General features: G+C 51.7%; 1 protein-coding gene and 1 long non-coding RNA gene across 2 annotated transcripts in view; one reads left to right on the top strand and one right to left on the bottom strand.

Annotated features, from left to right (window-relative positions):
- The window catches only part of Tmtc2 (Transmembrane O-mannosyltransferase targeting cadherins 2), a 337,657-nt gene that overhangs the window by 158,389 nt on the left and 157,066 nt on the right, over positions 1 to 22,202 (top strand). The window lies entirely within an intron of this gene.
- LOC144145801 (uncharacterized) overlaps positions 1 to 22,202 on the bottom strand; it is a 114,151-nt gene that overhangs the window by 87,505 nt on the left and 4,444 nt on the right. The window contains exon 2 of the long non-coding RNA XR_013317592.1: positions 15,568 to 15,633. This is a non-coding gene — a long non-coding RNA (uncharacterized LOC144145801). The remainder of the gene's footprint in view (positions 1 to 15,567; positions 15,634 to 22,202) is intronic.

Genomic DNA, 22,202 nt, shown 5'->3' with positions numbered 1-22,202 from the left:
CACCCGCTCGCTCGTTGCTACCTGTTACTTCTCCGCTTCCCTCTCGACGGGCATCGAGTGGCATCATCCTTTTCTGGGCGGTCGCGGCGGCAGCGCGAACCGCAAAAGGCGGCCGCGCCGCGTCCCTCTGCGCCCTCCTCGCCGCCAGGGTCGGCCTTGGAGAAGTTGCACCCCTTTCTTTACAGCGCCCCCCTCCGTAATAGCTCGCACACTCCGCGCAGTGTGAAGCGAGTCGGAAAAGAAAACCTGTTTGTCGGATAATCTCCCACCTGGCGAAGACGCGACGGAGAAGGGTCCTGACGCTGCGCCGCCGACGGTGGTGAGACGAGCGACGAGAGGAGGCGCGTATCTTGCGTGGGGAAGCGCCTCTTCTTGGGTGCTGCCGCGTTGTTTGTTCCCCGTTGATGCTGCTGCTGCTGCCACGCTGCCGGATGATTGGGTACTTCCTCGTCTTGGTCTGATACTGACGAGTTGGTCGAGTTGCGGCGGTAGCTTTCGCCCACGACGCTGAGCACGACAACTGAGGTAACGGTACTTGTGCGAGGGTTAACGGTACTTGTCCGATCGGCTTTTTGGCGGAGAAAAGCCGACCGAATGGATGCACTATTTGGAGGGGATGAAGTCGCTATCGCTGCGATAACACTCACGAGTACTTTAGGGTCAGTAGTGGATCCAGAGGGAACTACTCGAGGGGCGGGTGATGAAGAGGAGTAGAAGGAAGGCCCCTTGGTGCATGGTCAGGATATGGCAAATGGCCCTCAGTGTTGTGAGCTCGCAGTGCTTCCCCCTTCCCCCACATCCACCCGTCCCACTAGATTTGTATTAGGCAGACTTCGGGAGATGGGACCGCAGAAAGAACTTTGTGGTATAGGTGAAGATGGAGGGGACCACAAAGTGCAGGTGCTTCTCGTCCTCTCTTGTGACATGTCCTTCAACTCTACATGGCACATTTCGCTTGCTGGATTGACCCTGTCGGTGCTGGCGAGTGGGTCACGTACGTACAACCAAGAGCAGAAGTTTACGGACCATGAAAGCAGCAATTTTGTGTTATTTCTCTGCCGCAGGGCAGCCCGGAGTGTTATGTGCGGTAGTTTTCATTAGTTCAGTACTTATACGACATCTCGCATGCATTCGACAGTTTGTTGGGCTGCTATAGGAACAGAAATAACCTAAAATTGCCATGTCCCTGGTCCATAAACTTTTGATCGTGGTTGTACATACGAACACACATACATGGCAACATAGGTTTACTCAAAAGAATCGATGCCGTCTTAAAAGATAAATAAAAATAAGTTCATCATTAAGCGCAAAAATATTTGCTCCGTTTCAAAAAAAAAAACATATTGCGTTTAACTTTCCAGCGACATGAGCATAAGCCTAGAAGGTGCTCTATCTCGGGACTACGTCACAGGAGGCCTCGATTTACAAGCAGGTGTCTCTGACATGTTGACGTGCGTGTATGCAGAGAACCACGCGTGCCCTGAACGGACGTTAAGAAGACGTCACGCGAGGGGCGACGAGCATGATATTTGGGCCTGATATGTGGCATAATATGTGGCGCCATATGTGGCCTGATCTGTGAGAAGACACAATGTGAGCAGTAGCGGTCCCAGAGATCGGTTTTGGGGGGGGCGATTTTTTTTTTTTTTTTTTTTGGGGGGGGGGGGGGGGGGGGCAGGCGAATTAAGAATCGCTCCCCTCCTTGCGCCAATTCTGCGGAGGTGGTGATAACCATGGAGGCGTGTGCGCGTATGCGGTGCAACCTGCTGGGATTTAACTTCGCGCAAGTGGAATGCTTAAAAAAACTAAAAATGAGAAACTGAGGACCTCTTTGAGGGGGGGGGGGGCGACCGCCCCCTTCGCCCCCCCCTTGGGACCGCCACTGAATGTGAGTGACGATGAGCGTGGCATGTGGCTTGATATGCGGCCTGATACGTGAGCAGACGCCACGTGAGGAACGATGAGGGTAATGTGTCATAATATGCAGCATAATTCGCGGCCTGATATGTGGCCTGCTACGCGAAAGCGCAGCATTGTAGAGGAGGTGGACCTTCCGCCAATCGTATCATTTTTTTTTTTTTGCTTTGTGTGTGTTTTCGTGTATCTATAGCACGTACAGGGTATTTCCCGGGCGTGAAATTACTTTGGTAGGAAGGGACATCGCGACGTGGTGCAGCAAGCTCCAGTTTCGATCGACCTCAAGGAGGCAAAGAGTAAGGTCAACAAGGACTGAAACTGTCACATCGAGCATGAGGTCATGATAAGCTTTCGAAAAACCCTCTGTTAAAGCGTCATAGGAATCGTACAAGCTCTCCCGCGCGACCGTCGATAAATGTGACACCAAGAAATGATCGGAAGCAAAATAGAAGAATAAAATAGAAGAAGAATGGGGAGGGGGGGTGAGATTTTCACAGGGAAGCTTGTAAACGAAAAAACGGCAAACAAAGCATCTTCGGAACCTGACTGCAGTATCTCCCTCCTTCTTGCTACAACCGAATCGTTGGTTCTCGTCTGAGCTCTTTGGCACTTTTCTATTTCGCATCTCCGGGAGCAGTGCCGTAAGTTAAGGCGGGCGAAATGGTTGCCGGCGAGTGGCGGCAGGGACAGACGGCGCATTGGGTGCCACGACGACTTGCCGCTGAATTGACGCGCATTCCAGTCCGGCGCAGTATCTCTTCCCTCTGAGGCGGCGTAGAACGTTTAGCGATCACCACCGACCTAAGCTGAGGCCTTAAAGCTTCCATCAAGGAGGGAGAAGTGGCAGCTAGGCGGAATTGCAGAGAAAAAATTGTAGCGTGATATTTTATAAAGTCGCCTGACCAGAGAAATCGACTGAAGCAGGGGAAGCCGTGGCCTCGTTTTCTTAAAGACAACTTCGAGGCATCCTGTAGTAGGGGGCGTTCTCGCAAAGTCGTTTCACAGTTGCGGTGGCGTAGGTGAAGGCAGCGGAAGGCTGAAAGGTTTGAGGAAGCCTGTTGCGTGGAGCTATATGATGTAAAACACTTCGCAGCACGGAGGAGGGGGAGGAGAACCCGCCCGCTGAGGCGCCCTGATGCGGCTACAACGAACCTTTGTAAACACGCGTTTCACCGCGACGACTCAGTTCAACGACGCCGACGTGGTCGTATGTAGAGTGGCGGCCATGACGGAGGCAGCTGCACGAAAAAAGACGTATAGCTTCCCCGGATGATGTGGCTTTTGCAACTGCTTGGTGGGCGCGAGGCCCAGCGTATTACCATGAGACCCGGAATAGGTTGCGCCACCACCGGCGGTTTACGGAAGTATTTACAAGCACACTTCCTGACGCCGGTTTGGTTTAGATCTGTGTATACCGTGCGTATATCTGTGTATACTCATATGTGTACAGGGTTGCCAGATCCTCGAAGAAAAAATGAGCCAGAAAATTGACCGAAGTAGCCAGAAAAGGAGCCAACTGGTCGAGGTCGATTTATTCCGGAGCCAGAAAAGTAGCTAAGTGTAATATAAACTTGTTTGCGCATCGCCAAAAAAAAAAAAAAAATCAATCAAACACATCAGCTTGACTTTTGTCACACCACAAAAACACTAAAAAACACAATCTCCACTTTTGTCAATCACATTAGCCATCTGAGTCGACTAGACCAGATAACTCAGGTGTACATACTCGAGTTGACTTTCTCCAGCATTTCCCGCGGCACCGGAGATGTAGAGCTTATGACTCCTTTCAGCCGCAGTCAAAACTTGATTCTGAGGATCGTCGCGAGGAGTAGGTCGTGGGTCATTCTATTCCGCAAGTCACTTTTTGTGAGAGCGATGGCTGAAACTGCCCTTTCTGCTTCTGCAACAAGGAGCTTCATTGCCAGAACAATAGCCAATAACTAGCCAAGTAGCCAGCGCTTTTTCTTTCTTTTTTTTTTTTTTTTGTCGCCGCGGCCTGTTAAAAGTAGCCAGTTCGGCGTAAACTAGCCACATCTGGCAACCTTGTCAGTGTATACCGTAAGCGTCGTAGCCATTTCCTTCGGCCCGTGAAATAAATTCCAAGGTTTTTTAAAAAGGAACAGGGTTGGGTTGGAGACAACAGTTTAAATTCCTGTACTTAGTGTAACCTAACCTGCACCGGCGTGATTTGGAGCGGCGTGCGGCAGAGAACGAAATCATTTTTCTGTTCGGGTTCAGGCGTCTTCGTAGTCTTTTCGTGCATATCCTTCACAAGTTTTCACGGTACAAAAAGCACTGCTTCATGTAAAAACGGTCACGTCAGGCAGGCGCAAAAGCGTAAAAAGAAAGAAAAGCGGTTTTCGCTGAAGCTTTGTCCTTAGTCTTTTTTTTTTCTTTCTAATTGACCTATATCTTTATTACTACTTATATGAACAATCTAGCGCACCTAATGTGGCTTCTAATCATTACTATCTTTCAGGCTGCATATTGGCAAGATTGTACCCTTAAACATAAGTAGCGAAGCCGACACGTTTGTACATTAATCAACGTAACGAAACTATGACTACTGATCGGCGCGTTGTAAGTCACGTAACATTTAGCGTGACCGTACGACAGAGCCCCGTTCACTTACCGAGCACATCGCGCCATAGACCATTGTTTACTCCGGGCAACGAAGGACTCCGCGCCGCCCTGTACTCTTAAAAGATCCCGACAGCGATATGCTGGTGACCAACACAAAACATGCCCTGCGTATTCTCAGCGGCTCAAAAAAAAAAAAAAAAAAGGGACACAATGACCTAAAAATGATAAATTAGGGGGAAAAACAGAATGACCTCCTCGTACCCGCACGCAACTTCCACGGCGGTCCAGGCTCCTCGGGGTGCCTGTTTCCCGTGTCGCGCCCGTAGAGATAACCACCAGGCGAGATGGGTCGGTGCGGCGTAAACTGCGCGTGCGCCGGCCACACCCTCCCACGGAAGGGAAACCAGGTGAAGCCACAAAAACAAGACTGGCGTGCTGGCTGTCTTCTGTGCGAGCGAAGGAGCCGTAAATACCGCTCCTCTCTCGTGAGCTAAGGGAAGATGGGTCGCGCGGGAAAGATGAAAAGAAAAAAGCGAGAGCTCCATCGCACGCGCGTATACTCACCCATCAGAAGGACCAGCGAGCCATCGCCAGCCGGCCGGCATCGGCTGCACGCACGCGGTTCTTCACCAAAGACCAAGAGTGCGCGCTGTTCCCTGTCCTTGTTTTTTGGCGCGTTTTCGGGAGCCCGCCTTGACATGCGGCCGAGTCGAGCGCAGCAGCTCTTTGAAAACGCAGGCGTCTCGCTGAAGGAGGGACGCGAGAGCAGTCCCCGTGCGTGCGCACTACACACACACACACACAGCTCTCCGGAGTAAAGAGAAAACAAGACAGGGAGAAAAGAAAAGTGCGAGAATCGGCGGGATAAAAGAAGAAGGGAAAACATAGCGGAGAAGGCGAAACGCGAGAGAGGCGGCGGTGGCCAGAGCAGGGCCAGACCCAACACCCGAACCCGTCATCATCGGCCGTCATTTTGGGCGGAGGAGCACCTTCCGAGATTCCTCTTCTGGCGCTGCTTCTTCTTCTTCGGCCTCCTTTCATACACTGGCGTCTTCTGCCCCCTCCACCGCTTCTGGTCAGTTGCGCGTGCCCGGCTACGCTCGCCTTCACTCGAGGCGTCCTCCTCCTCTTTTCCTCCATTACGCTCTTCTTCCACCCTCGCCTTTTCCGACCAGGCCCCGCCGCTTCGAGTCCGCTGTTTTCACCGACGTTTGCTTCGGTGCTTTCAAGAAATGCTTTCTTCCTTTCCTTTCTTCTTCTGCTCTTAAAACTTTCTTTTCCCCGCTCGTGCCCGTTCCCTTTGTGTCGCTTTCTTGTCCACTCGCGTTGCCTGTCTTGTGTTTCTATTATTTTTTTCTCGCGCGCGGAAGCCCGAGAAAAGGTGATGGGAGACGAAAGTTCATCTCCTCTCCTCTTCCCCGGGATCCTCTCCATCTTCCACCGCCCATTCTCTGCTCGAACCGGTAACTCTAGAACCCCCTAATTTCCCTCACTGCTGTCTCTTTCGTTCACGCTTCTTTGAACCGAATTCATCCTTTTGCTTTGCGCCTCTCCTGCCTTTCCTCTGATGGCGCCTCCAAAGCAAGCTCTCCGTTTTCTTCTCGTCTTTCCTTTGTTTTTCTTCCTTGCATTGCCTTCTGGGTCGCACGGTGCGTTTTTGAAAGCCGTCTCTAGGTTTGTCCGGAACGCTTCGTTGGGCTTCCCCTCCCTCCCTCCCTCCCTCCCTCCCTCCCTCCCTCCCTCTCTCTCTCTCGATATATATATATATATATATATATATATATATATATATATATATATATATATATATATATATATATATATATATATATATTATAGCAGGTGAACGCCAGCAACGAGATCCTGGGGAAGCTGTCGCGTGTCAAATTTGCGCTTAAAGTCGAAGTAACGAAATTCAACGAAGAGAGGGAAACACGATGTAGCTGCAAAAAAGCTTTTGATGAGCATCACTATGCCTCCGCCTTCAAAGCACGTAAGCAGACTTAAGTGCCTAAGGATTTTGGTGTAAGCGTGCTCCCCAGATATGCACGAGCCCGCGCAACCTGAGAGAGAGAGAGAGAGAGAGAGAGAGAGAACTTTAATGAAGGCTGAACAGGTCAGCCCCACTAACGGTAGGGCTTGCTACTCCAGATGAGGTGAATACAATGAGATGACGAGAAAATAGAGAGAAAAAGAAAAGGAAGGAGACAAGGCAACAAATGTGGGCCATGCACGGCAACAGTGGAAGCTTCGTGCATAAGTCTTCGCTGAGATTCGCCGGCTTCATGGCCCCGGAATGAGTGCTGGTTATAAGGAGGAAAATATCTGTAACCGCTCCAAACGCATGCTTCTTCCCATTCTTTTGCTTCTCCTCTGCGATTCTACGTGTGCATGCGTGGCGTGACGGGCTCCTTCCGCTTACTTCACCGAGTCGTCCATCTTCGGCGCTGTCGGCGATTTTTCCAATACTCTTGATCGACGAACAACTCATCAAGTCTCCTTAGGGAGAGAACCCCGGCTCGCGTCGATACACACGCGGCCCGGAGAAGTCGGCTGAAATTTCCTGTCGTACACTATATAACGTATACGGGCTCGCCTCCAGTTTTATCGGTTTTTGATCGCCCCGAGCTTTTCCGTCATCGACCCATCGGTGCGCGCCTTGCCGCCTCCGTCCAGCCGCCGTCGCCGGAACAGCCATCGACGAGAATTCGCCGCCGCGCGACGCGACGCTTATACTTATTTCGAGCGTTGTTCCGAACAGGGCGACTCTCGCCCTACACCCGCGGGCAGATCGGTAATTGTTTTCGAGTTCTCCGAGCGCATTGGGCCCGTTTGCTTCGCCGGCTGACTACACGGCCGAATTCGGTCGCCAACGGGGCTGCCCGTCCGCCGTTATTCGCCACATGAAAACAAGATACAACTGTGTTCAGCTTGAAAGAGCCTTTGGTAACTCGTTCGGCTCCATTCCAGCCACGAAAGACGATTTTTTCAACTAAAAATAAGCAAATATTGAAAAACTTCCAAATTTAGCGCTACATTACGTAATACGGTCAGTGTTGATGTATGAGAGACCGGCGCTAAACACAGTTGTCAGTGTGTTCACCGCACGTCGGCGTTCTGTGACGTCACAGACACATTTTGTGACGTCACAGATACATTATGTGACGTCACAGAGACGTCGCTAGAAAGTGGCAGGTGAATCGCCACTGCTTTATCTGTTTTCTCAAATATCTCCATTGTTTCTCTTTTGAAGTTTGATATAAAATTGGTGCCAGTACGTTGTCATCAAGACAAAGCAGCCTTTCTAATGAACCCAACTTGTAGTTAGTCTTCATGGCCCTTTGAGGTATGGACGTCGGTCCGCGCGTCGCGTCAGTGCTTCTCAAACGAACGTCTCTGTCGCCTGTGTTATATCCGATCGTTGTGAGAAGTTCTGAGAGCGGAAAGACAACAGTAACGATGACAATGCGACGACGTCGTACACGAGAACGAAATAAGCTGCGAACGCTGCAGAGGAGAGAGGGTGGAGCTGGTGGCATCTTCAGTAGAGGGTGAAACTTAGTAGCATTGTGGAGAAGCGCGCAGGCCAGCCTAGGGAAGACAACGAAAGGCATTATGGAAATGGGGGCATCCCGTCGACGATTCGGGAAGTGCAATTAGTGTCGTCCTGCAGAGCGCATATCGACCAGGTTTCCGTCGCCGTCTTTTGTGCCCGACAGGCAGTGTCCGGAGCCCGACGTTGTTTCTCAAAGCCAGCGGCCGGGCATCTTTTGCGAGCCGTGCGGGAAAGTTTGCCGCCCAGGGGCCGCAACTAATGGCTCGCTGCGCGGGCGCCTCTGGTCACTCCGCGCCAGTGCCTTGCCCCGTGTGCGACTGGACAGGAACCGCCTGGCGGAAACATTTCTCCCCTCATCTACTATTACCGGCTTAATTGCTAATTGCTTCGTCTTGAGTGAACCCCAGAAAAGAAAGCACGAAGACAATCTAGAGTGGAGGGGGTGTGAATGGATGCGTAGTATAAGAGCCGTGCAAGAAACATGTTAACCGATCCGTAATCATTTTCTGATAAACTAGGCAAAAAAAAAAAAAGAACGAAAAAAAATAGACATATTTAATAGTAGCGCGAACCTCAGAATCCTGCACTTGCAACACATAGATTAACCATGGAAGTTCTTTAACTTAAGGAGTGCGTTGTCAAGTTATCCTACGCCTTGTTATGTCGTCTGCTTGTGTGTGTTACCTTTCGCACTTAGAGTATATTCCAGGTTTTTAAGAATGAAGTGAACAGATGCGGCGATGAGGATGGAATTGTCACTGCAGGCTTTTAGTAACCTCTCATTTGATGTCTTCTCTTGCTTGTGCCATTTTTAGCACGACAAGATTTCTTTTGTCTACCCTCGACGTAGAACGCAGTATATACTATGTCAGAAAGCAATCGACGCCTTCTCCCTTAGAGAAGTGCTGGCTCTGAGCATGACGTCACAGATTCCACTTCCGGCCGAGTGCTTCGAACGGAGTCGAGAAGCTGCAGAAAAACTTCCGGGCATGCGTCGAACACTGATTTGCGCAGGAAGTAGTCTCAGTTCGTTCGAAAATGGCGTCCCTTGCAGGTCACGGCGTTGCTTCCGTGCGTAAAATCGTTACTTCTAGAACAGCGATTCGGAAATGTTCACCCCCATTCATCACTACCGCCAATTACGGGCTTACCGCTCCAGCGGCGCCGTCAGGATCGACTTCTTCGCTGCAAAACTCAGCGCTCTCAATTAGTCTCCGCGAGAACGAACCGTGCCTGCCGGTGACATGAGCCGCGCGCGCGCAAAACGTTGAAGAAACTTAACCCCTTTACCTTTTCGTGCTCATTCACCGATGCGAGGCCGGCTATATCCGTGGCCCCGTTACTCTTCCGCGCTTCGGACCAGCGCGCGCTTCAAAGCAGCCGTGCTGTGAAGCGCTTCCTGTTTCCTGTCACGTAATACGGAGGGAAAAAATGAGTAAGTGAATGGGCTGGTGAGAGAAGAAGGGCGCGCACTGACGCGGAGGATCGGAGAAGCGCAACAAATGCCGCCACTGGTAAAGAAAAGAATCCGCACGCAAAAGACAGCGGCAGTGGCACGTGTTGAGGCAACCCCATTTGGCCCCCGCTCGCCGTTACTACATCAGTCGGTTATGCATCTTCCGAGTGTCAGTCGCCCGCGCCGCTCTATATGCGCACTCGGAGGAGAGAGGGGGAGGGATGCCGCGGTCGAGAGGATGAGGAAGAGGAGGAGGATGCGGGGACGGTGGTGCGTCCGCCGCGGCGGTTTCGTCATTTCGCAAAACCTTCCCCTCTCGTCCGTCTTTGCTTCCCATTGTCGCTCCGCCGGCTCGCCCTGTAATCAAAATCGCACAGATCGTCGCCGAGACAGGCGCCGTATCTTGGCGGCCGCTGCCTGCTACGCGTCGAGCCTCCATTTTCGCCTCTCTCGGCTCCTTTTCGCGAAGGCCGGCTGGCCGCCTCTCCTCCTCCTTCTTCTCGGGCCATCTCTCGTCCTGCGCGCTGTGTTGGTGTGTCTTTCTGTGTTTTCAGTTCCCTCTCTGCCCCCTCCCTGTCCACCGGAGCACGCTGGAGGACCCCGCGAGGCGCGCGATCGGGGAAGTCCGGTTTATTGTTTCTTCTTTGCTTTGCTAGTGGCTTCGTGACTGATTGCGAAGGCGTTTCAACACAAAAGACCGATGTGGATGTGTCGGTCGGCTCGGCCTTCTGCGGCTGTTCCGTTATTATCGGGCCCGAGAGGTCGCACCAAAGAGTTCTCCTATAGCAAACAGCTGCCTGAGAGACTGCGGAAGGGTTCGTTTGTGTGCCCCGCGCTCTCTCACACGTAGTGCATTCTTTCTGAGCGGAACCCGTGGCTTTGTCCGTTTACTCCTATTTGGTTTGTTTCTGCGTTCGGAAGTGCGTGTTCTTAATTGCTCGGGATACTCGCGCGCTTTTAGCAGTCGATTGGAGACTGGGATCGGGGTGTATGGCCCGAGTCGCGGGGCCATGCACTTGTTTACTGCTTTAAAAACAAGACCGGAAGTATCGCAAGATTATGTAATGTAGCAGTGCAGACGTCCATACGGCACGCGTTCCCATGTACGGTTCATTACTGCGCACAGCTGAGCTTACAACACATCAGCGTGTTTTTTATCAGCTTCCCTGCTCTCGAGCATTCACAATTCGTTTGTCTGTTCTTTTTTTTCTTTTGCTGGCGTTTTCTCGTGAACTCGACGCACAATGACGCACAACGCTTGTTCCGCTGCTGGCTTCAGCGTACACATTTCCGGTGGTTAGCACACCTAGTAGTAGTAGTAGTAGTAGTAGTGGTTTGATGGAAAAGGAAAAGAAATGGACTGGGGATATTATTGAGCCCAGCTGGGGGCTCACCGGCATACAACCCAGTCCGGGGGGTGGGGAATATAGAAGGGGATGAATAGGATAGGGTAGAGAAAAAAGGAGATAGGTAAAGAGAAACGTTTAGGCGCCGCGAGGAAAAGAAGCGTTGCCACAGTCACTGGGGGCCACCGAACACAGTACACATCACAAACACAGGTTCTGGCGTCATGCTGCGTCCGGGAGAAGTTCTCGACGGGAGCGGTGGAGCGTAGAGGCGAGGCTGTGCTTGCGCACGAAAAAGCTTTGCCCTTTCATAAAGTATGGCCCCCATCAGCAACGCTCTTGCACGCCACCGCAAACACAGCTGGGGCGATCCTCAAGCACCGCTCCTTCAAATAAATAAATAAACACTGCAGAGTGCGCTAATTATCGGGTCGGTCTGCCGTTTCTCATTGCCGCGCAGGTCCCACTCATTCATCCTGTGGACACAGCCCAGCGCGCTGTCCAGTCCCATTGTGCGACGCACACGCGCCAAAAAAGAAAATAACGCGGGCGTGCTGCACCGCTTGACAACAAGCGCACCGTCAGGCTTGCAGTCTGCTATAACGCTCGCGCTAACTGCTATTTTTCATTGCCGCGGGACAACTATACGTATACGAAAAATAAATAAAACTTAAGTCGTAACAATGCAGTGGAAAGTATATCAAACCAAGAGGAAAGCGGAGAGCCGTCCTATCATTTGCGTATTAACGTGCCGGTTCCGCTCCGGCGGCGCGACCTCGGGTCTTTTCAGTCTCCACTACCTCGCGGGAGGGGAGTTTGCGATCGCGTGACGCCCCTTCGCGTGAGCAGCCGAGCAGCGGGCGAGCACGCACGCTAGGTCGGCGGCGGCGGCGGAGGGCCAAACGGCGGAGCACCACCAACCACCAACCACAACCACCTCTATACTATATCGCCGCCCGACGCGAGCGATCGTGTTTGTGTCTGAGCCCGCGAAAAGGCACTGCTTGAGCAGCATCTCCCGACGGCGCTCATTTCGGGCCCCCCCCTCCTTTGGCGGCGGCCGCTGTTTACGCCGTGCGCTCGCAAATACCGTCGTCCGGGCGAAGGGGTTGTATACATGTCAGGACCGATGCTGCTCCCGAGTCTGCCTGCCGCTGCTTCGTCTCTCTCCCGCCCGTGCGTGCACGGTCTCGCGGCGAGAACGCTAATATTTCCTCTCGGTATTATACCCGCTGCACGCGATGCCTGTTCTCCCTTCCTCCTCCTTCGGCGCCCTCTTTCTCGAGACCCGGCGGTTTGTTCTTCTGTTGATCCTACACTTCCGAAATTTATTCGGATCCCTGTCGAGCTCTCTCGGAAGAAGCGGTTGCGGGAGTCTGCGTGCGCCGGTGTGGGCGTCACTAATCAGCGCTGGACTACGTATACGAGTAGACGTCGGCTCCGTGTGGCCCGTCGTTAAAAAATCGTCCGCGCGAGAACGTTGGCTAGTTGGCGGCTTTTCGCTCCCTCCTGACCAATTAGGCTACGTACTAGTTGAGACAAGAGTTTCGTAGGGAGTCTCTGAGCCAACCCCGGCGGTGGGCCCGCTCCTCCTTTCTCCTCTCTTCACCTCTGCAACAACCTGACAGAATAAAGTGATAAGTCATGCGAAAGATCGACCAGGGCCGGATCGGACGAGATCGTGCTTTTGTTAAAAACCCGCGATGAATGTTTCAGTTGCAAAAAAACTCAACCTCTGCTTTCACCTGCCCGAGGCGTATTCCGATATACGGCGTCGTAGCACCGAAGCGCGTTACAAAAACAAAACGTGTACGGACTGACTCCCCATGTATGTCATACACGAAGGCATACATTACGAAGACACGAGCGCCGCCCCCTCGCAGCAAACGGTGACAGCGACTCGGAAACGGCGGCAGCAGCCAAGCTGGCAAAAGGGGAGAGCCGGGAAACTTCTTCCATCCGCATATATGCCGCCGCATTTTCTTTCGCACCGTGGATTCAAATGCCTCGGATGGAGAGAGGGGGAGGAGGAAGATGGGGAAGAGGGGGCGTCCAAAAGAGCAGTTCCAACCTCTTTTCCATTCCTTTAAAAGGGCTACCCCGAACCCCGGGGGCCTCTTCGGTCTGCATGAAGATCGGGCGTATATACCCACCCCCTGTGGTATATGCTCTGCCTTCAGGCGGCGGGCCAGAGCCCCGATATGCGGTTGAGGGAGGGGGAGGAAGCGCGGGGCCTTCTTCCTCTTCCGCCCTTTTCTTCCTTCCTTCCTTCCTTCCTTCCTGCGTACTCGCAGAAGACACCCCGCGGTAGACAGCGCGTGTGTGCGAGTTTGGCCGGTTGATTCGCGAATCGATGGCCTATGCATAATTCATAAGCGTTCTTCGAGACGCTTCCCCCTGCGTATCGCCCGGGCCAGCCGCGTGGGGTCCCCCCGTGGTTTGTTATTGTTATTCGGCGGGAAATCGTGATGTTTGTTTATTATTTCAGCATCCTCTTTCCCCTTCTCCATCTCTTTCTTTGCACGCGTTTTCTCGCAGCTCGTGGCTATAGGCGCCGCCTTTCTGCAGCGAGCGTCTCTCATCATGCACTCCGGCGGTCGCTGCATTATTCTAAAAATAAACGTTGAATACCTTGATGTCGAGCGTGCCGTGCTGTCGAACATTGCGTAGCACTACGCGTTGCGTTGCCCAGGTGCGCCGCAATGGTCAAAGGACAAGAATAAGCTGAAAAACAAAGAAAGCAAAAGGGGAGGTCAATCATTGAGCGGCACGTTTTCAACGTGAGTTTATACCGAGCTGTCGTGGCGTGACCAGCCGCAGTCGCTGTTATGTGCTTCAAATCATATGCAGTACAAACGCCAGCGGAAGGCAACCCTTCGCCCTTTTTTCACGCTATCAAATTTTTATCTACATTTCTTTCTCGTTTCCCCCACCCCCAATTCCAGTTTTTTTTTTTTTTTTTTAAGGAAGTTTCAAATCAGCCGTGGCGCACAGCTTGCCCGCCTAATGCTTGGAAAACACGAACGGCGTCTTTGGAAGCAACGTAGTCGCTGCCGACAAACAAGCGGTGGTTTGGTATTCGCATTCAAACGTCGTGGCGGGAACGGGGAACGGGGCGGGAGTTGAAATAAGATGACTCGTGGTGGCTGCGGGATACCGTGTTCAGCGTAACGCTGTACACAGGCGCGCATGTGCGCCAACACAGCGCGTGGACCACCGCTTCGTTAGACACCCGCAGCGAACCGTGTGGACCACCGCGCGGTTTCGTGCCTAGCGGTGCGCAAAACGGAGCAGTGACCAAGGTGGCGTCTCTCGCTCGGCGCCGCGCGCTCTAGTTCACTGCAGCTCGGAGCATGTTGCGAAGATGACGCTCCGGTTTTGTAAGGGTCACTGGGCATTTAGTAGGGGTGTGCTGCATATCTCTCTCTCTCTCTCTCTCTCTCTCTCTCTCTCTCTCTCTCTCTCTCTCTCTCTCTCTCTCTCTCTCTCTCTCTCTCTCTCTCTCTCTCTCTCTCTCTCTCTCTCTCTCTCTCTCCCCGCAGTGTACATGGGAACGTGTTGTGGCCGCTGAGTGTTACCGTTTTGAAATTTCCCGCCTATGTGAAGAGATTTCCGGCATGTCTGCTTGCAAGCTAACACATCCGCCTGCGCACGATTGTAATGCGCCTTCCTGACAAGAGAGAAAGAGAAAGAAAGAGAGAAAAAGAGAAAGAGACAGAAAACAGTGTTCGGCTGAAGCAGCTTGCGGAATTGCGTTTAATGGGGGTTAAACTTATCGAACGTTGCGCCACTCACGACAGCACGCGAAGTAAAAATTTCCAAGATTGTCCTGTCGTGTGCAACCATTTTGTTTTGCGCCCGTGTTTCTGCTTGCAGTGCGTACGCGTAGTGGACGTTATGCCCGTAGTCTAAATAAATGTTCTCCCTTCATTCTACCGCTGAAGGGTGGAGAAATGTTAACGGAGGTGTGTACTATAATGCTGGCCACTGACCGGATTTCACTTCAACGGAGCGTTAAGAAATTTTATACGCATTGGACCGCCGCTCGGTTTCTTCGCTCGTCCGATAACGAAGCCTAATTAGGCACTCCGAGGTAAAGGTAAGCCGTTTACCGCCAGATTCGACAAGCCAAGCCTTGCAACAGGCTGCATGAAACTATCCCTACATCGTCAGAGCGCTGCTCTCTTAGGCACACACGGCAAGCACGGCAGCAGCGGAGGGGAACAACAGAGGTCCGCGGACGACGTTCAATGAACCGCGAGTGTCCAGGTCGCCGTTGCAAAGAGGATGTCCAGGTCGCCGTTGCAAAGAGGAGGGAGGAGGGGCTTCGATGCCGCCGGTATGGTTCAGTCACGCCGGCATCTCCGCTTCCAGAGCCCTACTATGCTCCGCTGATGCGGGCGGCAGCGCGATGACGACCTCGTTGCTATGGCGACGCTCCGAGGGCTCTCCTGTCCGTTCGGGCAACGCCGCCGAGATAAGAAACGATGCTTCATAGAGTGTCATCATTGCACCTGGATTGGTGACGAGCTTCTCGCCCTTCTTTTAACGCCCGCGACACCAAAGTCCCTACTACGCAGTGAGTTAGTCTTTTCAAAGAGATCCAGTTCAGTAACGGGGCTCACAAGACGCCCTTTTTTTTTCTATCTGAGAGGAGGCCATCTCGACGGCGGATGATGATGCCCGCTTGTCTTGGAAGAAGAGCTTACCATTTTGATGACCGCGGGGTAGCGTTTCAGTGTGCATTGTCCTTCGAGAGTCGATGGCGGCTGCTCCTGCGTAGTCACATTCGGAGTCTTGTTTGTATTTCTACTGTACCACGTGACTCTAAATAGAGGCTTGACTGCGGTAAGGTGAGATAGAGTTGTGGGGCAAAACGTCGCACGGGCGGACCATAAGCTTTCAGAGTCGCACATTAGAAAAAGAAAAGACAGTGTTCAGAAAAAAAAGAGGGCACAAGAAAGGCAGGGGGGCAAAATACAAACTACCTGTAGTTATGTGTGTGTCGCATGTGTTAAGCTGACACACCTTCTACGTTTCCTACAATGACAGTCAGGCACTGTCTTTGTTGGAACGTAGCTTATTTTCCCGGGTAGACCAATGTCACCGCAAAAAAATCAAAGCGACTGAAATAATTTGGCGGTTACGTAGAAGGTGCCTTTTCTTTTAACACGAAAGTGTTTTATTCCGGGATACACAAACATTTGAGGGACGTCATATCCGTCACGGAAATGACGCCAGTACAACGAAGCAAGTGGTCTGTAAAGGTTGCATCCCTGCATACAGGGTCTTTTTGCGGGGAAGCAAACTTTAGAACTAAAGAGTACGTTACACTTAGGGTTGTTCGGTTTCGGGTTTTATATTTTAATTAACACGAAAGTGTTCTGCCGGGATACGCCAAGGTTTCACTAACGTCATATCCGTGACGGAAATGACGCCAGTACACCTTTACGAAGCGAACCGCCAGCAGGACGTCGCTCGCCAAGCACACCCACGAGACAGCCGCCGACCCGCACATCATGATCAGCTGCAGATTTCGCTGCACATTTCACTTTCGTGTTTTACCGATTCCCATGACAGAGGAATCACCCACAGTTTTTTTTTATTTTTTACTTTCTTTTTCTCCCCAACGTGTTTTCTTTTTTTTCGTCTAAATGTTGCGTCCAAATCTCAATCTTGCGTACATCACTGGTTGCATAACAGCCACTCGTCTTCCCCACCGCACATACCTCGTCACACAAAGCAGCAAACACGTAACGTACGCCCAAGTAGCGAACACGCGGCACGTCAGTCGACTGTTCCTTACGCAAGACCCATAGCGTATTCAAACAGCCTCCTCCCGCCAGTGCCCAACACCAAACTGCTGACATCGATACGCCCTGTCTCTTTCGCTCACACTTGCAGTGGACGTGTCCCACAAACGGCGACGCGTCGTGCACAGGGCAAGCCGTGGTAGTATACGTTCCGAGAAGCGAAGCCTATCGACGATCGGAGCCGCTCAAGCGGCCGCTTCTCCGGCGCGCTGACACGTTTTCTTTCCCCGCGGCTCGGCTGTTTGATGAGCCGCTACGCGATGCCGGCCAGAACGCGCTTCCTCGACCCTTTAATTCGGCTCGCTCTGTCTTAAGCCGGGCGTGACGGGGACCGGAAGGCCTTGCTCTTACGCCGCTGAGAGGGAAAGGGCTCGATCGCTCCAGCCGGGGAGCTTCGCGGCCCACGGGCGACCGAATGATTGCAACACACTCCAGACGAGAAGGCCTATTGTGCCGATTCCGTCGCCTTTGTTCGCCATCCCTGCAATATCTACGCACTGCATTCCTTCTGATTCACCCTATGCTTGTGATTGCCTGAAAATATCCACAAAGTTGGGATTTCTCGAGTTCTGACAACAGCACAAAGGCGCTGTCACCTAGGTGGCGTTGTGGCTTGCTTAACCTAGATGGAAACGGCCGGTGCACGAGGGCAGGCCGGTGAAAGGTGAGGCGACCGAGGACGGCGTGTCGCTGGCACATTCAGCAACCTTCCGCGTTGCACAGGTCTGTCGACCGGAAGCTGGCCCCGCTGACGTACGTGTATTTCAATACAACGGTAGAGCTTCGCTTTCGTAAACCTCTTGTAACGATTAAATACGTCCAACGATGAAGGGACAACAATTTTATCTGACATTCGTGACTAAGGTGCTAAATAACTACGCGGATACCTTTTTTTTCCCCATTTTGTTTAAATATTTTCTTTGCATAAATTTTATATTCATTTTTTTGCATTCAATTAATAGGATTACCGTTGTTGCCGCACTCTCCGCATTTGGGAAACGTTTGTAAGTTCCAAGATCACAAAGTTCGTACACAAAGAAACGCTCATTACAAGATGCCCATAAATGAAACTGGCATAGCTGCTATGCAGAGGATTAAACGACAATGACCGGCATGTCTATCGCCGTAAAGGTGGGTCAACGTGGGGCAACTGACATTACTCAGAAAGCTAAGGGAGGACTGATACCTTACATGGGAGCGCGCGATTCGGGAAGTGTAAGGGCCGTATTCTCCGGGGGCGCCGGAACTTTCCCGGCAGGGTTCTATTCTCACGCTGTCTTACGCTGCGCGCTCAAAAATGTCACGGATAACTGCATGCAGAGACAATAATAGAAGACGGCGTCAGAATTCAACTTCCGGCGCCCCGGAGAATACGGATCCAGGATCGGTTACACTATCAGAAACGATTGGCTCTAGAAAATTAGCTCTCGAAACCATTTATTTGCGTCCCTTTGTTCTTTGACGTGTTTCGATGTCTTTTTCTTTCTTTCCCTTTTTTTTTTTTTTTTTGAGCGTGCGTCAGGGGTGATACAACACGTAGCCGCGAACAAGTTTCACACGTTTCGTCTGTCCGCCGCGGTCACAATTACATATCGTCTGCTGCATGCGCGTCAGGGGGGAAAACGCCACCTCGAGGAGTCATTTGCAGTTCTCGTAATTCGCTCGCAGTGCGAGAAGCGTGGTCCTCTAAACAATCGGCACGACCTCTAGGTCGCAACGCGACGTTTTCCCTCGCTCCTGATATCGTTCTGCTTTCTTTTATTTCCAACCGCCCGTCTGCTCCGGCGCGCGCACGGCCGCCGCTCGCAGTAATTGTCGTCTGCTTTCATTTGGCGGCTGCGCTCCCGGGCTACGCTCAACCGCTGCCGAGAGAGCGGCGGAAACGTGAGAAACGGGAACTTGTCGAGTTGCAGCCGGCTGGGGTGGACGTCGTCGTCGAGCGCTGCCTTGATTGTTTGAGCGCGCACGTCGACCGTGAATGACGTGGGGCGCAGCAGCTGCTCGCCTGTCTGTGCGTTTGCAGCATTTGTTTATCGCTAGCTACCATTTTAGGACGTCCGGGAGAGGGAGGGGGTGCAAATTCTCGTTACAAAACCAGCTTTGAGAGGACAATGAAAGAGAAAACAAATTACGTTTTTTTTTCTTACTTCTGGTACCGTCTACACACGCGATGATTTCATTTCTTAGTGATAAATGACGCTTCTTCTTGTGGGTCAAGTTTATGGAGTTGTCGTCGCGGGTGTTTGTTTGTATTTGTTCCATGGGCTACAGAAAAGCGATATGCCGAGCTTTTGCATACGCCGGTTCATGGACTGAACAGTAAGCTTTGGTAGACTACAGTCGAGCCAGCGGCAACATTTGCGAAGTCATTTGCGGTGTTTTGGAAATTCGTTACTTCTTGTCAGTGTCGAAACCCACTTGTAAATTGCGTATGCATTCTCGTTCTTAGCTTTCCGGGTACTTTGTAAGTGGCCATTTAACGCACGCCGGTGCATGGTCTTAACGTCGCGCACGCTTAACGTCACAAATGTTGGACGCTGAAGAAAGGGTCTAAGTATTCCGTTAAGACATCGTGAGCGGGATGCAGCGGGAGGCTGCTCGCACGTGAAGCCCGAATTACGGTAAACATCGAGCGTAGCAACGTCAGGCAAGTTTTTATTACGTTGTTCATTCATCTTTGCTGAGCACAGGTTAACCGTTCCGCTTTGGTCTCTTTCTTCTCTTCGTCGCAACCGGTGGATAGTCCAGCGCGTTTTACGATTCATCCTGCCAGCGCTCTGTACGAAACAAAAAAAAAAATAAAGAGAGAAGCGACCGAATAAGGAGTCTGCTTTCTTCTGCGTGGCCGGTTTCACCGCGCAGTTTATCAGTTCCCTCCACTCGTATTTGTCTCCACTATCTCTTCCATTTTCTCCGTGCTCACAAAAAAATGTATCGGCCTCGATGTCGCGTTGAACGCCCGATACGACGCTAAGCGCACAAAACAAAGTTATACAGGTGGAACGGCAATAAATAATTCCGAGGCTGCTGCCGATGGGGCTTCGGACGTCGAATGCCGGGTATTCGGGGGGTCACGTCGATGACCGGCCGGCTGCGCGCGTGGTCGCAGAAAAATTTCATATTTTTGAAGACTCCGTCGTGTGGAGGCTGAGGGGGAGAGGGTAGGGGGCGCAGAAAGGGTAGGCCATGAGGGAAATAAATACGGAGCAAAGTTGGTGCCGAGATAGGAAGAGCCTTTCAGGCAGAAGACGGGTTTCACTGGCGGCGGGAACAGGGCTCCGAAAATGTCCATTTCGCGTGTCAGCGGCGCCGGACACTTGCCCCTTTACTTCTGCCGTCTTGTCTTCTGGTACTTTCCTTTTTCTGTTTGTGCGTGTGTGATATTTCCGCCCATCGGTGTTTGGGGGCATCTAACGCAACTTTTTGAGCTTCATATAGCAGAGCAGGGCTACCGCTATCTTTGCGTCGCTTGAGTTCCCCCTGCTTGCGTCTGGACACTGCGACGTCACGATCTGATTACACGCTTTCTTCTTACTTCATTTTTCTTCCATAACCGCGAGGGGGTTATTGTTTGATTTATTTATCTTTGACCCTCTGAATAATGTTAGAGCAAGGGTCACAAAAATGTGGCTTGCAACGCATAGAACGTCATATCCCGACATCTTGTATGACCCTCTTACATCGATGTGTGCTAGCTCGCTCGCTCGCTCACTTACTCGCTCACTCACTCCCTCACTCACTCACTCACTCACTCACTCACTCACTCACTCACTCACTCACTCACTCACTCACTCACTCACTCACTCACTCGAACGTCTTACCCCAACATCTTGTATGACCTTTACTTACAATGTGTGCTCGCTCGCTCGCTCACTTACTCGCTCACCCACCCACTCACTCACTTACTCACTCGATCACTCACTCACTCACTCACTCACTCACTCACTCACTCACTCACTCACTCACTCACTCACTCACTCACTCACTCGAACGTCTTACCCCAACATCTTGTATGACACGTACGTGAATGTGTACTTACTCGCTCGCTCACTTACTCGTTCACTCACCCACCCACTCACATACTCACTCGTTCACTTACTCGATCACTCGATCACTCACTCACTCACTCGTTTACTCCCTCCCTCCCTCCCTCCCTCCCTCCCTCCCTCCCTCCCTCCCTCCCTCCCTCCCTCACTCACTCACTCACTCACTCACTGGTGCGCATAAAAAAACTCACTAAAGGCTACTCAGAAACAGGCCTAATAACGGCACTGAGTGCTCCGCAGTGCCGACAGTTTTTTTTATCCTCTCCCCTTTTCTTTCAATTACGTCTGGTTCCTTTGTGTACTTTCTCAGTCAAACTCGCCTTCTTCTTTACCTGCGTTTTTACTTCCCGTCTTCGCCTTCGTTCGCGTTGTTCCCGAGGGACGTCTAAAAGGTTTCTTCCGTGCCTTGGGGCAGTAAAAGCCTGCAACCGCACGTCTTCGCCGTGGCGCGGTAGGAACTGGGAGAGAAAAAAAGAAAAGGGCAGAGAAGAGAAGGCGTTAAGAAAGAGCAGAAAATGAGCACTCCTCGCCTCGGCGTTGTTTTGTGCCCCGAGGACTTCCCAGGCGAATCTCTGTCAACCGCCTTCAATTGCAGGGCGGTTGGCGCGCCTCACATAAAACATCCAGCATACGCGCAACATCGTTCCTCCTGCGTCGATAGCCGCAGGCGGTGGTGTCCCCGGGGAATGCTGCTTCCTTTCAGGTTTCAATCGTTCTAACACGATGTGTCGCGTGGTAGATTTTGTCTTTTGCGCCGCTCTTCCTCCGCCAGGCTCTTTCACGCGCGTTTCCGTGTTTTACCGCTCAGCGGCGCGGTTGCACTTTCTCTCCGAATTTATACTCCGCGCCTATTACTGCTCCCTCGCGTGTGTTACTGCGTTTCCGACGTGACTGCTCGTGAAGTGTCGGGCTCTTGAGCGTTATAAAACCGGGGAACCACAATCTGCCCCCGGGAATAATTCGCGGATGAGTTATTTCCATCTTTTTATTACGTACAGCTCTAATATTATGACCATCACTCTGCGTTACTTGTCACCCTTTATACCCGTGTCGTGCGGTTGTTTCGTGCTCAAATACAATATAACATAGAGATTTACCAGAGAAGATGCTGGATGCAGCAAAATAACACGGTATTCTTCAGGGCTGCTTCTCGCCTATTTCGGAAAATCCGCCAAACATGCTTAAAATATTGCCTATGTATATACTAAAAAAAATGGTCAAGTGCTCTAAAGAGCACTTGAATTTACAGCCGTGTTTCTGCGAGGATAAAAAAATACTGCCGGAATGAACTGAACATATCCACCAGGCCCCTCTACATTGCTGGAGCGTAGGGCTGAATGAAAATTCAGCTCTTAACGCAAACGTCTGTCTGCTGCTAGCACACAGTAAATGCTCGTTAGAAGGAATTTCTAAGGGCGAGTGTCATGTGTTCTATATATGCTACTGTGTGGACCATGAAACGCTTCAAATAAAGCGATATATATA

This window comes from Haemaphysalis longicornis, unplaced genomic scaffold, assembly GCF_048455015.1.
Source record: "Haemaphysalis longicornis isolate Haplotype H1 unplaced genomic scaffold, Haemaphysalis longicornis Haplotype H1 scaffold_7, whole genome shotgun sequence".
Classification (NCBI taxonomy): domain Eukaryota; kingdom Metazoa; phylum Arthropoda; class Arachnida; order Ixodida; family Ixodidae; genus Haemaphysalis; species Haemaphysalis longicornis.
Note: the sequence above shows the minus strand (reverse complement) of the source record. Positions and strands in the feature narration are given on the sequence as shown.